Raw genomic sequence first — 15,786 nt, 5'->3', positions numbered from 1 at the left:
CCAATAGTTCATTTTTGCTCATGACTCCCTTGCCTTTGGGGATGTGTCAAGTAAGATATTGCTGCGGCTGAGGTCAAGGAGGTTGTTTCCTGCTTTCTCCCCTAGGGTTTTGATGGTTTCCTGTCTCACATTCAGGTCCTTTAACCATTTTGAGTTTATTTTTGTGAGTTTATGGTGTGAGAAAATTATCTAGTTTCATTCTTCTGCACATTGCTGTCCTTCTGTTAAAGAGGCTGTCTTTTTTCCATTGGATACTCTTTCCTGCTTTGCCAAATATTAGTTGGCCATACATTTGTGGGTCCAATTCTCAGTTTTCTATTGTATTCCATTGGTCTATGTGTCTGTTTTTGCACCAATACCATACTGTCTTGAAGATTACAGCTTGGTAGTAGAGGCTAAAGTCTGGGGTGGTGATGCCTCTCATTTTGGTTTTCTTCTTCAATATTACTTTGGCTATTCGGGGTCTTTTGTGGTTCCATACAAATTTTAGGATAGTTTATTCCAGTTTTGAGGAGAATGCTGATGTAATTTTGATTGGGATTGCATTGAATGTATAGATTGCCTTGGGTAGTAATGACATTTTAATAATATTTATTCTTCCGATACATGAGCATGGAATGTTTTTCCATTTCTTTGTGTCTTCAATTTCCTTCATAAGTTTATTACAGTTTTCATTATACAGATCTTTTATAGCTCTTGTTACGTTTAATCCTAGGTATTCTATGATTTTTTGTGCAATTGTGAATGCAGTTTCTTGATTTCTCTTTCTGTTGCTTCATTTTTGGTGTATAAAAATGCAACCAATTTCTGTATGTTAATTTTGTGCCCTAAAACTTTGCTGAATTCATGGATCAGTTCTAGTAGACTTCCGGTGGAGTCTGTGGGGTTTTCTATGTAGAGTGTCATGTCGTCTGTGAAAAGTGAAAGTTTGACTTCTTCTTTGCCAATTCTGATGCCTTTTATTTCCTTTTGTTGTCTCACTGCTGATGCTAGGACTTCCAGCACTATGTTAAACAACAGTGGTGAGAGTGGACAACCCTGTCGTGTTCCTGATCTCAGGGGGAAAGCTCTCAGTTTTTCCATATTGAGGATGATATCGGCTGTGGGCTTCTCATAAATGGCTTTTTTGGTGTTTAAGTAAATTCCTTCTATCCCGACTTTCTCGAGGTTCTTTATTAAGAAGGGATGCTGTATTTCATCAAATGCTTTTTCTGCATCTATCGACAGCATAATATGGTTTTTATCTTTTCTTTTGTTAGTGTGATATATCACATTGATTGATTTGTGAATATTGAACCAGCCCTGTAACCCAGGAATGAATCCCACTAGATCATGGTGGATAATTCTTTTTATGTGCTGTTGAAGTCGATGTACAAGTATCTTGTTGAGAATTTTTGCATCTGTATTCATCAAGGATATTGGCTCATAGTTCTCTTTTTTTGCTGGGTCTCTGTCTGGCTTGGGAATCAAAGTGATGCTGGCTTTGTACAATGCATCCGGAAGTTTTCCTTGGATTTCTATTTTTTGGAATAGCTGGAGAAGAATGGGTATTAACTCTGACTTAAATGTCTGGTAGACTTCCCCAGGGAAGCCATCTGGCCCAGGGCTCTATTTGTTGGGAGATTTTTGATAACTCATTCAATTTCTTCACTACTTATAGCTGTTTTCTGATTTTCTATCTCTTCCCTTGTGAATTTTGGTAGTGAGTGTGTGTTTAGGAATTTGTCCATTTCTTCTAAGTTGTCCATTTTGTTGTCCAGTTTGTTGGCATATAATTTTTCATAGTATTCCCTGATAATTGCTTATATTTCTGAGGAATTGATTGTAAAAAAATCCATTTTCATTCGTGATTTTGTCTCTTTGGGTGCTCTCTCTTTACTTTTTGAGAAGCCTGGTTAGAGGCTTGTCCATTTTGTTTATTTTTTCAAAAAGCCAACTTCAGGTTTCATTGATCTATTCAACTGTGTTTTTGGATTCTATGTTGTTTATTTCTGCCCTGATTTTTATTATTTCTCTTCTTCTGCTGTGTTTGGGATACTCTTGTTGCTCTCCTCCTAGTTTCTTTAGGTGCGCTGTTAACATTTTGTACAGGTGCTTTTTCTAATTTCTTGAAATAGGCCTAGAGTGCAATGTACTTTCCTCTTAGGACTGCCTGTGCCACATCCCATAGAGTTTGAATTGTTGTATTTTCATTTTCATTTGTTTCCATGTATTTTTTAATTCCTTCTCTAATTGCCTGACTGGCCCATTCATTCTTTAGTAGGGTGTTCTTTAACCTCCATGTTTTTGGAGGTTTTCCAGACTTCTACCTGTGGTTGATTTCAAGTTTCATAGCATTGTGATCTGAAAGTGTGCATGGTATGATCTCAATTCTTTTATATTTATTGAGGGCTGCTTAATGACCCAGTATGTGATCTATCTTGGAGAATGTGCCATGCCCACTTGGGAAGAAAGTGAATTCCATGGCCTCAGGGTGTAGAGTTCTAAATATATCTGTCAAATCCATCTGGTCCAATGTGTCATTCATGTCCATTGCTGCTTTAGTGATTTTCTGTCTAGTTGATCTATTCATTGCTATAAGTGGAGTATTAAAGTCTCCTGCTATTAGCACATTCTTATCCATAAGACTGTTTCTGTTTGTGATTGTTTTATATATTAGGGTACTCCTATATTCGGTGTATACACATTTATAATTGTTAGCTCTTCTTAGTGGATAGACCCTGTAATTATTATAGAATGCTCTTCTTCATCCCTTGTTACTGCCTTTACTTTTAAGCCCAGTTTGTCTGGGGCGCCTGGGTGGTTTATTCGGTTAAGCGTCCGGCTTCGGCTCAGGTCATGATCTCATGGTTCATGAGTTCAAGCCCCGCATCAGGCTCTGTGCTGACAGCTAGCTCAGAGCCTGGAGCCTGTTTCAGATTCTGTGTCTTCCTCTCTCTACTACCCTCCCCTGCTCACACTGTCTCTATCTCTCTCTCAAAAATAAATAAAATATTTTTTAAAAAATTAAAGCCCAGTTTGTCTTATATAAGTATGGCTACTGTGNTAGACCCTGTAATTATTATAGAATGCTCTTCTTCATCCCTTGTTACTGCCTTTACTTTTAAGCCCAGTTTGTCTGGGGCGCCTGGGTGGTTTATTCGGTTAAGCGTCCGGCTTCGGCTCAGGTCATGATCTCATGGTTCATGAGTTCAAGCCCCGCATCAGGCTCTGTGCTGACAGCTAGCTCAGAGCCTGGAGCCTGTTTCAGATTCTGTGTCTTCCTCTCTCTACTACCCTCCCCTGCTCACACTGTCTCTATCTCTCTCTCAAAAATAAATAAAATATTTTTTAAAAAATTAAAGCCCAGTTTGTCTTATATAAGTATGGCTACTGTGGCTTTCTTTTGACTTCCAGTAGCGTGATAGATATTTCTCCATCCCCTTATTTCCAATCTGAAGGTGTCCTCAGGTATACAATGAGTCTCTTGTAGACAGCAAATGGATGGATTTTGGTTTTTTATCCATTCTGCTACCCTATGTCTTTGGATTGAAGAATTTAGTCCATTTATATTCAGTGTTATTATTGAAAAATATGGGTTTAGAGTCATCGTGTCCTTTATGGTATTCATGCTTGTGGTGGTGTCTCTGGTACCTTGTGTTCCTTGCAACATTTCCCTCATAGAGTCCCCCTCAGGATTTCTTGTAGGACTGGTTTAGTGGTGATGAATTCTTTCAATTTCTGTTTATTTAGAAAGACTTTTATCTCTCCTCTATTCTGAATGACAGTCTTGCTGGATAGAGGATTCTTGGCTGCATATTTTTTCTGTTCATCACATTGAAGATCTCCTGCCATTCCTTTCTGGCCTGCCACGTTTCAGTAGATACGTCTGTAACCACTCTGATAGGTCTCCCTTTGTATGTTAAGGCCCTTTTATCCCTAGCTGCTTTCAGAATTCTCTCTTTGTCCTTATATTTTGCCAATTTCACCATGATATTTCGTGCAGAAGATTGATTCAAGTTACGTCTGAAGGGAGTTCTCTGTGCCTCTTGGATTTCAGTGTCTATTTCCTTCCCCAGACTGGGGAAGTTCTCAGCTATAATTTGTTCAAGTACCTCTTCAACGCCTTTCCCTCTTTCTTCCTCTTCTGGAATTCCTATAATATGGATATTGCTCCATTTCATTGTATCACTTAGTTCTTGAACTCTCCTTTCTTGCTCCTGGATCAGTTTATCTCTTTTTTTCTTGGCTTCCTCTTTTTCTGTATAGTGTCTTCTAATTCACCTATTCTTCTCTCTGCCTCTTCAATCCGTGAGTTGGACGCCTCCATTTTATTATGCACCTCATTTATAGCATTTTTTAATTCATCACAACTATTTTTAAGCTCCATAGTCTCTGTAGCAATAGTTTCTCTGGTGTCTTCCATGCCTTTTTCAAGCCCAGCGACGATTAATTTTATGATTATTGTTCTAAATTGTTCTTCAGTTATGTTGCTTATATCTGTTTTGAGCAGCTCTTTAGCTCTAACTTCTTCCTGGAGTTTCTTTAGAGGAGAGTTCTTCTGTTTCATCATTTTGGCCAGCTTTCTGTCTCTTGTTAGTTTTAAAAGCTTGTTATGTGCTCTGCACCTGCGAGTACTGCTGTATTAAAGAAGGCTCTTTGACAGGGCCTGTCCATTCAGGAAGTGTTCTTGGTCTCTCTTGTTGTGACTTTGGTTATTTTATTTCCCTACTTGTAGTGGTACTAGGGATTCTCCACCATGTGTACTTTGGCTTGTTTCTTAAGGTATCCCTGGAAAGGAAAACAGACAGACAAACACACAGGGAACAAAGACACACAAATGCACAGACAAAGCCAACAAACAAGTAAACTGAAAGGAAAAAAGAAAAAGAAAGAAAAGAAAAAAGAAAAAAACCCCAAAAGACAAAGGAGAGTCTAAAAGGATAAAACCAGAATTTTTAGCTACCAATAAAGAGCAGGGTGTATGCAGTGCTAATGGAAGAGCATATACAAAGAGAGAATGACAGGGCAGGGAGAAAGCAATATTGGACAATAACCAGGCAGAGAGACTAAGAGGCTTAATTCAAAGAAAGAAAGTGGAGAATATGGTAGGAGGTNTTAAAGAAGGCTCTTTGACAGGGCCTGTCCATTCAGGAAGTGTTCTTGGTCTCTCTTGTTGTGACTTTGGTTATTTTATTTCCCTACTTGTAGTGGTACTAGGGATTCTCCACCATGTGTACTTTGGCTTGTTTCTTAAGGTATCCCTGGAAAGGAAAACAGACAGACAAACACACAGGGAACAAAGACACACAAATGCACAGACAAAGCCAACAAACAAGTAAACTGAAAGGAAAAAAGAAAAAGAAAGAAAAGAAAAAAGAAAAAAACCCCAAAAGACAAAGGAGAGTCTAAAAGGATAAAACCAGAATTTTTAGCTACCAATAAAGAGCAGGGTGTATGCAGTGCTAATGGAAGAGCATATACAAAGAGAGAATGACAGGGCAGGGAGAAAGCAATATTGGACAATAACCAGGCAGAGAGACTAAGAGGCTTAATTCAAAGAAAGAAAGTGGAGAATATGGTAGGAGGTGAGGAAAAAGAAACGCAGATAATGCTACCCAAAGACACTATATAGTCGGATTACTCTAGAGAGAGAGAGAGATAGGAAAGTAACGATGGAGGTGTAGAATATATATCTAGAGAATGGATTAAATGTGACTGTTTAAGCAAACCAGAGTGACCAGTGCAGCAGAGGAGAAGGATTCGTATGAGACAAAGGAAAATATATCTGAATAGAAATCATTGATTTAGAATTAATCAGGGCAATGCATCCATGTTGGTCTTGACCCAGGCTCCGGTATAAAAAAAAAAAAAAGTGCAGCTCTCTATCTGGGATGGGCATGGTTTGGTGTAGGCAGGTCTCGCCTCCGCTGCGGTCCCTCAGGCCACTCACTGAGGTCCTGTCTTGGTGGTTGGGGGGAGAAAAATGGCGGCGCCCCAGTCTCTTCTCGAACCAAGCATTGCAAATCACTCTTTTGGGTCTGATTCCCTTTGCCGTGGGCATAGCCAAGGTGGGCTGTGTTCTATGTCCCAAGCCCCGCCTCCTTTCCAGGTCTTGGTCCCTGCTTTATTGATACCGCTCAAAATGTAATCCTGCAGGCCAAGCCGCTTCCTAGCCCAGGACTGAGCCAGGAGAACAGCAGAACAATTTCTCCTGGTGCTGCCTGGGACGGGGCACCCAGCCCAAAGTCAGGGCCACAGCTACAAACAGGATCACTCTCTGAATGCTCTGCAGTTAGGGATGGGATGTAAGGTTTTTCTATTCTCCAGGGACAGTTCTATGAGCAGTTTCATCCACTCTTTCTCTTCCCTGTGGAGAGGGGGCTCCCTCCCCTCCATGTCTCCAGGTCCCAGCCCATTTTTATCTTCCCCAATTCACAATCACACACCTATGAGGCTGTCTTTTTAGTGGACTCTGCCTCTTTCCCTCCCAGACTCCTGTGGAACAGTATCCTATGGCTTCAGGCTTTCTCTGTTTGAGAGATGCATGCAAGAGAAATGTACAGAGCTCCCTGCTTCTCCACCATCTTGCCTCCCTCTATAAAACTTTAAATTAACCTTTAAATACATTTTCATAAATTAAATAAAGATGATATAATTTATATTTTATGTAATTTAGCTATAATTTATATTGGGGCTACTAATTTTAATAAGTAATTTCTAAAATATTTTAGAAGGAAAAGAATTTTTGAAAATGAATACAATTTTGCAATTTTTACATTTATGTTAATTTACATTTTGGTGAAAATATTAAAATTCTGCATACTGATTATAATTATATTTTATTTTTTAATCTTTTAGGTCAATTCAAGCCACCAAGCCAATATGAATTTTGTGAAAATATTGGTTTAAAAATATGGTGATTTTGCTGAATGAATGCAAGAAAATAACTTATAAAATTAACTTAATAATTATGTTGATCTTTTTTACCTATCCAAATATAGCAGGTCCATCAATAGAATAGATATTGGCAATAATCATTAAATCTGTCATCTCTGACATTTTATAGACTTTCAGTCAAGTTCATTAAAATAACAAGACAGAACATATTTTCATTTAGTGTGTTAATTTATTATTTCCAGTTGTAGCAACTAAACTAATGCAGATGAACCTAATGCAGATCTTCTCTCACTATAAACACAAAAACATGTGGATAAAATACAAAAAGAAAAAAAGAAAAAGAAAAAAGTATCTGCAAATACAAGAGGTAAAGAAGAATAAGTGCATATGTTGACAGTAGGCCAGTCTCAAAATCCTTTAGTTAACACTCACAGGAGAAACGTAGGATCTTTTCATCTGTGGGAAGACAAAAGTAAGATCTTGGGCACAGATGGGGCAGGTACTTCTGAAATATTTGCATGAAAGGAAACGGTGGAGAGGCTGCTCCTTTCATAAAAGGAGACCTAAAGAAAATCAGCTCTTTGACCTGGTAAAGGATCAAGGAAGCTTGCCCAGTCTCAAAAGTTTGAGTGAAATAAAATAAAATTTTTCCATATGAAATTAAAATGTCAAGCCTAAGAAATTCTAGAATTTATTCCATTTCAACTGATGCCAGAGTTCAAAGCTGATTGGATTGGATAATCTAAAAATCCCAAGGACCTTTGGCAGGAGCAAAGCAATACTCCTATGTAGGCTACACATAGCACCCATAAACACACATCCAAAACAATTTAAGTCTTGACAAAGATAAATTCACATTCAAAAACTACTCACCATATGAGGAAATGATCCACCATCAGAGGAAATCAGCAGACACAACAAACTGGAATATGCATCGTGTCAAGAATTTGAAATAACAGAATAAGCAGAGAAAGATTAGAAAATAAGTATGTTTCTAATAAAATGCTCAGAGAAGAAATGGAAACTATAGTGAAAGAATAGAATACTCTGGGAAACAATAGCTGAAGAAAGAACCAGTGACACTGAAAATAAATCTCAACAAATAGCTTAAAATAGATTAGTTAAATTCAAAAAGGGGAGAAAAAGAATTAGTAAAGAAGAGAGAAAAGAGAAAATTATCCAGAAACAAAAGGAGAAAAAAGGGGTGTGGAAAGATAGGGCAGAGTGGGAAGATTTTTACCTACAGAAAACTAGATTTCCAAAAAGAAAAAACAGAGGCAATACTTGAAAAGATAATGGCTAAGAATCTTCTAGAATTTATGAAAAACACAAATCCTCAGAATAACAATGCACAAAACTTGTAAGCATAAAAAATAAAGATAATCCATACCTAGATGTATTGTTTAAGTACTGCCAGCATAAAAAAATAAAATTAAATCCATACCTAGATATATTTTAGTAAATGTGGAGGACAGAAAAGATAAAAGGGAGATTCTTAGAAGGAAAAAATAGGGACAAATTAACTACAAGGATCAGAAATTTCTCCATAGTAACAGGTGTCAAAGGACAATTAAAAATAGCTTCACTGTGAGGAAAGAGCTAACTATGGCCTTAAAACTCTGTAACCAGCTAGTCAAAATACAAAATGAAACTGAAATAGATATATTTTTAGTTATCTAAAGTCTAAGAGAATGTATTCTTCAAATACTTTCACTGAAAAAACCACCAGCACGTATTCTTCAGTAACAGATTAATTTAACCCAGAAGGAAAGGGAGATGCAAAAGCAAATGTGAGCAAAGAAATTAAGTATACAGTGACAATAATAATACAAATGACTAATGTGTATAGTCAAACATAAGACAATAAGATAAGACATACGACAATGTACAGCTAAACATAAAACAAAGGAACCCTGAGAAATTGGAGAGGATGGTAATCAAGAGTTGATAACATGAATTAATCATTCTAAGGGACCTGTATGGATCAAAGTAAAGGTAGAGATGTTTATTATATTTAGACTTGGCTAAATCAAATATGCAGTTTTAAAATTTAAGTGTAATCCCTAAAACCACAGAAGTATACTCTATAATTTTCAAAGCGATAGAGAGGAATAAGAAGGGAATGAGGAAAAAATAGACAACTGAAAAAGAAAGAAATGTAAAGGAAAACCATGGTATACAAAAACATGAAGATGATGGAGATAAATTTCAAGTGTAACAATACTCACAAGAAATATAAGTAAGTTAAACCTGCCGTTAAAAAATGAAGATCCTCAGATTGGATTTGTAATCATTTTTAATCCAACTATATGCTGGTTATAAGAGATATGATGACATATATGACATAGAAATTATCAAAGAAAGAATGACAAAATAGATTAGGATTTCCAGTTAAACATTAGAAATTTAAATAAATTATTTATCCTTACTCGCCTCTAAATCCCCCAAAAGGAATAAAGAAAGGAATAAAAGCACCCACAAAGGCAACAGAAGAGATGAGAAATGTCAAGACAGTTTTGGAAGAAGGAAAGCAGACGGATAAGTGGTAACTGACTCAGCAGAGCAGAGAAAGCTGAAACCCAGCAGCCAGTCTGCAGGAGGTAAAAAGGCAGTATGAAGTGTCTGACTCACATAGCAAAAAACCCAGAAGGGCCTGAAATGGAGGCATCAAGTTCCCCCTAAAAGCCCAATAAGGGACAGCATTTGAAAGAGGAAGTTTGGTTGAAATTCTACATAAGAAATTGTTCCCCTCTCCAAACATGCAGGGTCTCTCGTCCCTAGCAAGAGACATACCTATAACTCCAAAAGGTTGTATCAGATAGGCTCATCACTGGAAGAACAGGCACAGTGAGGGGCAGGTGTGACATGCCTCATTGAAACAGGAAGATCATTTGATAATGAGACTATAGGTGTCCTTGTTGTCTTGGCACTGAGAACATTGACCATCACGTCTAACTGATAGATAGGACATTAAATGTTCCACCCTGGGGAAACTGAACAGTCCAAAAGAAAATCTACATACATTTAGACTTGGGTGTCAGACAAAAACCTTAGAAATTAGATATCTTCCTTGATAATCTACAGTAAACATCACTCTTAATTGAAATAGATTAGACACGTTGCCTGTAATTGGAGAAAGCAAGGATTTCTGTTATCATTGCTTCAATTCAACATTAATCTAGATTTCTGAGGGACAATGAGATGAGAAAAGAAATAAGAGGCATAGTAACAAGTAAAATCATGCCACATATGATTTCCTACACACACATGCACACACACACACACACACACACACAAAACCACATGAAAATACCAAACTATTAAAAGGTTTAAAATTCAGCAAAAGTGCTGACAAAAAAACAATATACAAAAATCAACAGCCTCATTAAATACTAGAAAGAAACCACAGAAGACTTAATAAAAAAAATACAAATAAAATAAGAGAATAATAAAATAATAATAAAAAATAAAATAATAAAAAATACAAATCACAGTAGCAAGAAAAACTATATATCAGGCAATAGAAAAATCTAACAAAAGATACAAAAGTCCTTAATGGGGAAAATTAATAAATGTAGTCAAAGGCTGGAGAGGATTACTAAATTAAAGGGAATACTTAAATTAAAGGGATAGGAAGACAATATAAAAAAAAGTCAGTTCTCCTCCAAATTAATCTGTAATTCCAATCAAAAGAGTATTTTTTTAAGGAGCTTGGCAAACCGACCAAAACTTCGTTCTGTAGGATCAAAAAATAAGGAGTAAAAGTTACTAAGATTGAGGCGCCTGGGTGACTCAGCCAGTGAAGCATCCAACACTTGATCTCAGCTCAGATCATGATCTCATGGTTTGTGAGACTGAGCCCCACATCAGGCTCTGTGCTGACAGCACCTGGAGCCTGCTTGGGATTCTCTCTCTTCCTCTCTCTCTCTGCCTCCCCTGCTTGCTCTCTCTCATTCTCTCTCTCAAAATAAATAAATAAACTTTGAAAATTAAAAAATAAGGAGGACAGATCCCACTTCTGCTCTCTTTTAAAAGAAGNATAAATAAATAAATAAATAAATAAATAAATAAATAAATAAAAGAAGTTATTAAGAGTTACTGAATAGCTAGAATAATTATCTATATTAGTACAGAGATAGAAAAACATTTGCTTTCAATTAATCTCACTTTTAGGCATCCCTCTTCTACCTATCACCTCCTGCCTTGCCAGCTCACTTTCTCTAGCACCCACAACTAAAGCAATCCATTAAACCTGCTGGGCCCTAGAACTGTTTTATTTTACCACCTCTTCACTATCCCTCACCATCCTCATGCCCTCCTGTTCTTCTCACCATCTTTACCCCCAAGTCCCTTATTCCTCTTGTATCCCTCTTTAAAAAAAAAAAAAACTCACTTGGCAAAACTCCATCTCTTGTTAAATCGGACTCTTCACTTTCTATGAACCTACATAGTGTTGCCCAACATGGGAAGGAGATAATGTGCAACCGTGCTAACTGGTATCTGTAGGTGGGCCTCTGGGCCGTGAGCAAACACATACTTCCCTTCCCCCTTCATGTTCAAACCTCCAGCACTTCCTCCTCCGTCCTTACTTTGTAAATTGCTATGTTTCCTGGTGTCCTGAGTAAACTAAAGAATCAAGTCAAATTTTTATCGGTTATCAACGTAGTAACAATAATTTGAAAACATGTAATAGCTGTGCAAATTAGAAGACAATAGTACAATATCATCAAAGTGCTAAGAGAAAAGTAATTCTTAAACTGCCCTATACCTGGCTATATTTATTCAAGAATGAAAGTAAAATATCAAAATTATGATTATTTACTACTTCAAAGCACTCATAAAGGAATGTACTCTGTGGAAAAGAAAAAGAAATCTACAATGAGAGTTCAGTGATGGAGAAAGGCATAGTGAGCAAACAAACTGCATGTTAGTTAGTATTGTAAAAATAACCACTAAAAGAAAAAGCATAAATCTTTCAAAGAAAGAAACATCATAAAGTTTACTGATCGAAAAGAGGACAAGAAAGCCAAAAAAAATTAGCAACTTAGAAAAATCAGCTAATATTCAAAATAACAAATTAAGATGGTAAAAATAAATATACTAGTGATCATAACTAGTGTTATCAGGCCAAACTAGCTCATTAAGACAAAAGGTTGTCAGATTGGATTCAACCATCTGCTGTTTTCAAAAGACATGTATCAGATATAAGGACACAGCAATATTGGGAGTTAAAGGATATAAACAGTTTATCCCAAGTAAGCGCCAAGCAGAAGAAAGCTGGTATATGTGTACCTGGGTGGCTCAGACAGTTAAGCATCCACCTCTTGATTTCAGCACAGGTCATGATGTCATGGTCGTGGGATGGAGCCCCACACCAGTTCTGCGCTGACAGAATAAAGCCTGCTTGGGATTCTCTGTCTCCCCCTCTCTCTCCCCTTCCCCTACCTGTGCGTGCACTCACTCTCTCTTGCTCTCTCTCTCTAATAAATTAAATTAAAATAAATAAATAAATAAATAAATAAATAAAGGCTGGTATATTGATATTAACATCAGATGGTATAGGCTTTAAAACAATGTTTTATCCAAGAGAAAAGGTGATGATAAGTCATTTACCTAACCAGGATGCTATATAAGCCTAACTTTATGTGTACCTGAAAACAGGGCCCTACAATATGTAAAGCAAACAGAATGGAAGAAAAACAAGGAGAAATGGAAATTTAGACATATCTCACTGAGTAAACCAGGCAGAAAAAAAGTATATAGGGGAGCCTGGGTGGNTAAAAAAAGTATATAAAACATACAACCAAATTAACAAGTTTAATCTAATAGACATATATAAAACCACATTAAAATACACATTTATCTCAATCACATTTGGAATACTTACAAAAACTTACCATATACCAAGCCCTAAAGCAATTTTTAGTAAGTTTCAAAACATCTGTATCACACTGATCATATCTTCTAACTATGATATCATTAAGTAGAAACAGGTAAGAAAAGAATAAACAAAACATTCTGGAGATTTAAAAACACATTTCTAAATAATTAATTCTCTAAAAAAAGGACAATAGAAAAATTTGGCAGTACTTAACATTAAACAATAATGGGAATACTGTATTCAAAGTTTTGGGAATGTATCTCTTATGACAATACAAGGAAATTATTTCCTTGCTTATAATTGCCTATCTTAGAAAGAAAAGTTGAAAATTAAGATACTAATCACTCAGTTTAAAAACTTAGAAAAAGAGTAAAATATTCCCAAAGCAGAAGGAAGGAAATAATTAGGCAAAGAGAAGAAACTCAATGCCATCTTTCATCCTGCTAAGAGGAAGGCTTAGCAGGAAATGAAGAGAAGGTCAAATAATCCATTTAAGAATTAAAAAGGTGGCAAAACTGTAGATAAAACAAAGATTAAAATAATCACAGATATTATGTAAATTTTGAGGCAATAAATTTGAAAATTAGATGAAACAGACATTTCTCAGAAAAAATGTAATTTACCAAAACAGACCAAAGAAGCAGAAATAAAAATTTAAAAATTGAATTAGCAGTTCAAAAAACAAATCTACTTAGGGAAAAAACACCATGTCTACATGGTTCTAGATACAAGTTATACAAATAGTCAAGGAATATTTGATTCTACATTATATAAACTCTTCCAGAAAACAGAAAAATTGGAAATTATCCCTATTTCTTCTTATGAGACTATCACAATCTTGAAACCAAAATCAGACATGGAAAGCAAATGAAAGGAAAACCACAGGAGAGTGTCCCTTATGAACATCAGTACAAAAATCCTAAACACAAGACTCAGGTTGAACCTAATAATACATTAACAACAGACAAAGCGTGACCAAACTGGACATGAAAGAATGGCTTAACCTTTTAAAAAGTGGAGTGGGCTATAATTCACTATATTAATGAATTAAGGAGCAATCCCAAGGATCATTGCAACATGTTTTACTGAATGCCTTTTCTGAATATATCATATATTTATGGCTTTTAAAATAAATTAAATCTCTTAAATAAAGAAAAATAGAATGGAACAGACTTAACCCAGTAATGGGAATTTCCCCCCAAATCCACAGCAAACGTCATATTTTAAAGATAAACATTGGGAAATGTTACCTCTAAAATCAGGACCAACACAAGTAAGTTACTATCCTGTTTCTGCTCAATCTTATACACGAAAAGAAATGAAAAGTATAAGGATTAAATGAACTGTACATTGTATGCAGAGACCCTGAGCATTAGCAAGAAAGAAAACTGTCCTTACTATAAACTATATGATAAGAATTATCTATTGCTGGGGCACCTGGGTGGCTTAGTTGGTTAAGCATCCGACTTTCGCTTAGGTCGTGATCTCGCGGTTCGTGGGTTCGAGCCCCGCGTCGGGCTCTGTGATGACTGCCAGCTCAGAGCCTGGAGCCTGTTTCAGAGTCTGTGACTCCCTCTCTCTCTGACCCTCCCCTGCTCACGCTGTCTCTCTCTCTCTCTCCTAGAAATAAATAAAACATTAAAAAATTAAAAAAAAAGAATTATCTATTGCTGTGTATCAAATTAGCTAAAAACAACAAACTTTTATTACTTCAAACAGTTTCTGAGGATCAGGATTCTAGAATCAGCCTAGAGACCCAGGGTCTCTGGAGAACTCAAAATCAAGATGTCTGCTGAGGCTATGGTGGTCTGAAGGCTTGACTGGGACTAGAAGATCCTTTTCCAAGTTGGCTCACCCACCTGGCTATTGGCAGGAAGCCTCACTACCTCTCCACGTGGACTCCTCCACAGTGCTACCTATGTGTTCTCTTGACATGGTAGCTGGCTCCCCCCAGAGTGAATCATCACAGAGGGACAGAGAGGGCAAAATGGAAGCCTCAGTGTCTTTTGAAACCAAATCTCAGAATGGCACACCATCACCTCCACATTTCTCTATTTGTTAGAAGTCACTGAGCCCAGCCCAGTCTCAGTGGAGGGAGATTAGGCTCCAGCTCTTGAAGGGGAAAGTCACAATAAATTTGTGCATATTTTTAAAACAAATAAAATTTGTGAGGTAGAGTATTCAAAAGAATATGAATATAATTCCTTATGATTAATAGGAAAGTGGACCAAGGTTGCCAGAAACCATATCAATACACAAAATTCAGCTGCATTTTTATACAGGAGTAATAGAGTTCAAAAGTGCAAATTTTAAATAAGGTACAATAGTAATTGATGGGAAGACTTAATTTTTAAATGTAGTAGTCCCCAAATTCATCTACAAATTTTCACTGTACTTGATACCCTGATTCTAGGATTTTCATAGAAGAGAAAAGGTCAAAAAATAATCAAGAAAGATTTGAAGATAAATACAGAAACCTGCCTTACCAAATATTAAGGCTTATTTTAAAGCAATAGACCTCTCTCACTGATTCCCCCTTATCTCATTCTAAGTCTAGAGTTCTGGACATGGAGCTTTTGCTGGCCTTGGTTTTCAGTGCTCAAGGCTGGGGGAGCCATTCTGTGTCATGTCCACCCTGAGGTTCACCATCTCTGTTTCCTCGCTCATATTCCTTCTATTTGGACTCCAAAGTGCTTTGTTTGACTTTTTTGACTTCCTTTTTTCATCAGATAATTCTTCCTTTTATGCCATAACATGGGCTATTAAACTCTTGTTTAATAATTGCCATGCTTTTTAAAGAACTGTATATTCTTCTGAGTCTGCTGTCACTACAGACTCATGACAAAATCTGCTTGTACCTTCTGAAATTTCTTTGAGGTCACAGAAAATTATGCAATTCTCTCATTTGATAGATCACTGTGTCATATACAGTACTTGAGAACAAGACTGATAATTGTATTTACAATAAAAAAATAAATAAATTGAGGGGTTTTGGTTTTGGTTTTTAGCTCTGCTAGTGCTCTGGG

This window comes from Crocuta crocuta, unplaced genomic scaffold (assembly GCF_008692635.1).
Source record: "Crocuta crocuta isolate KB4526 unplaced genomic scaffold, BGI_CrCroc_1.0 scaffold407, whole genome shotgun sequence".
In the NCBI taxonomy this organism is placed as follows: domain Eukaryota; kingdom Metazoa; phylum Chordata; class Mammalia; order Carnivora; family Hyaenidae; genus Crocuta; species Crocuta crocuta.
The sequence above is the reverse complement of the archived record's forward strand: the minus strand, read 5'-3'. Positions refer to the sequence as shown.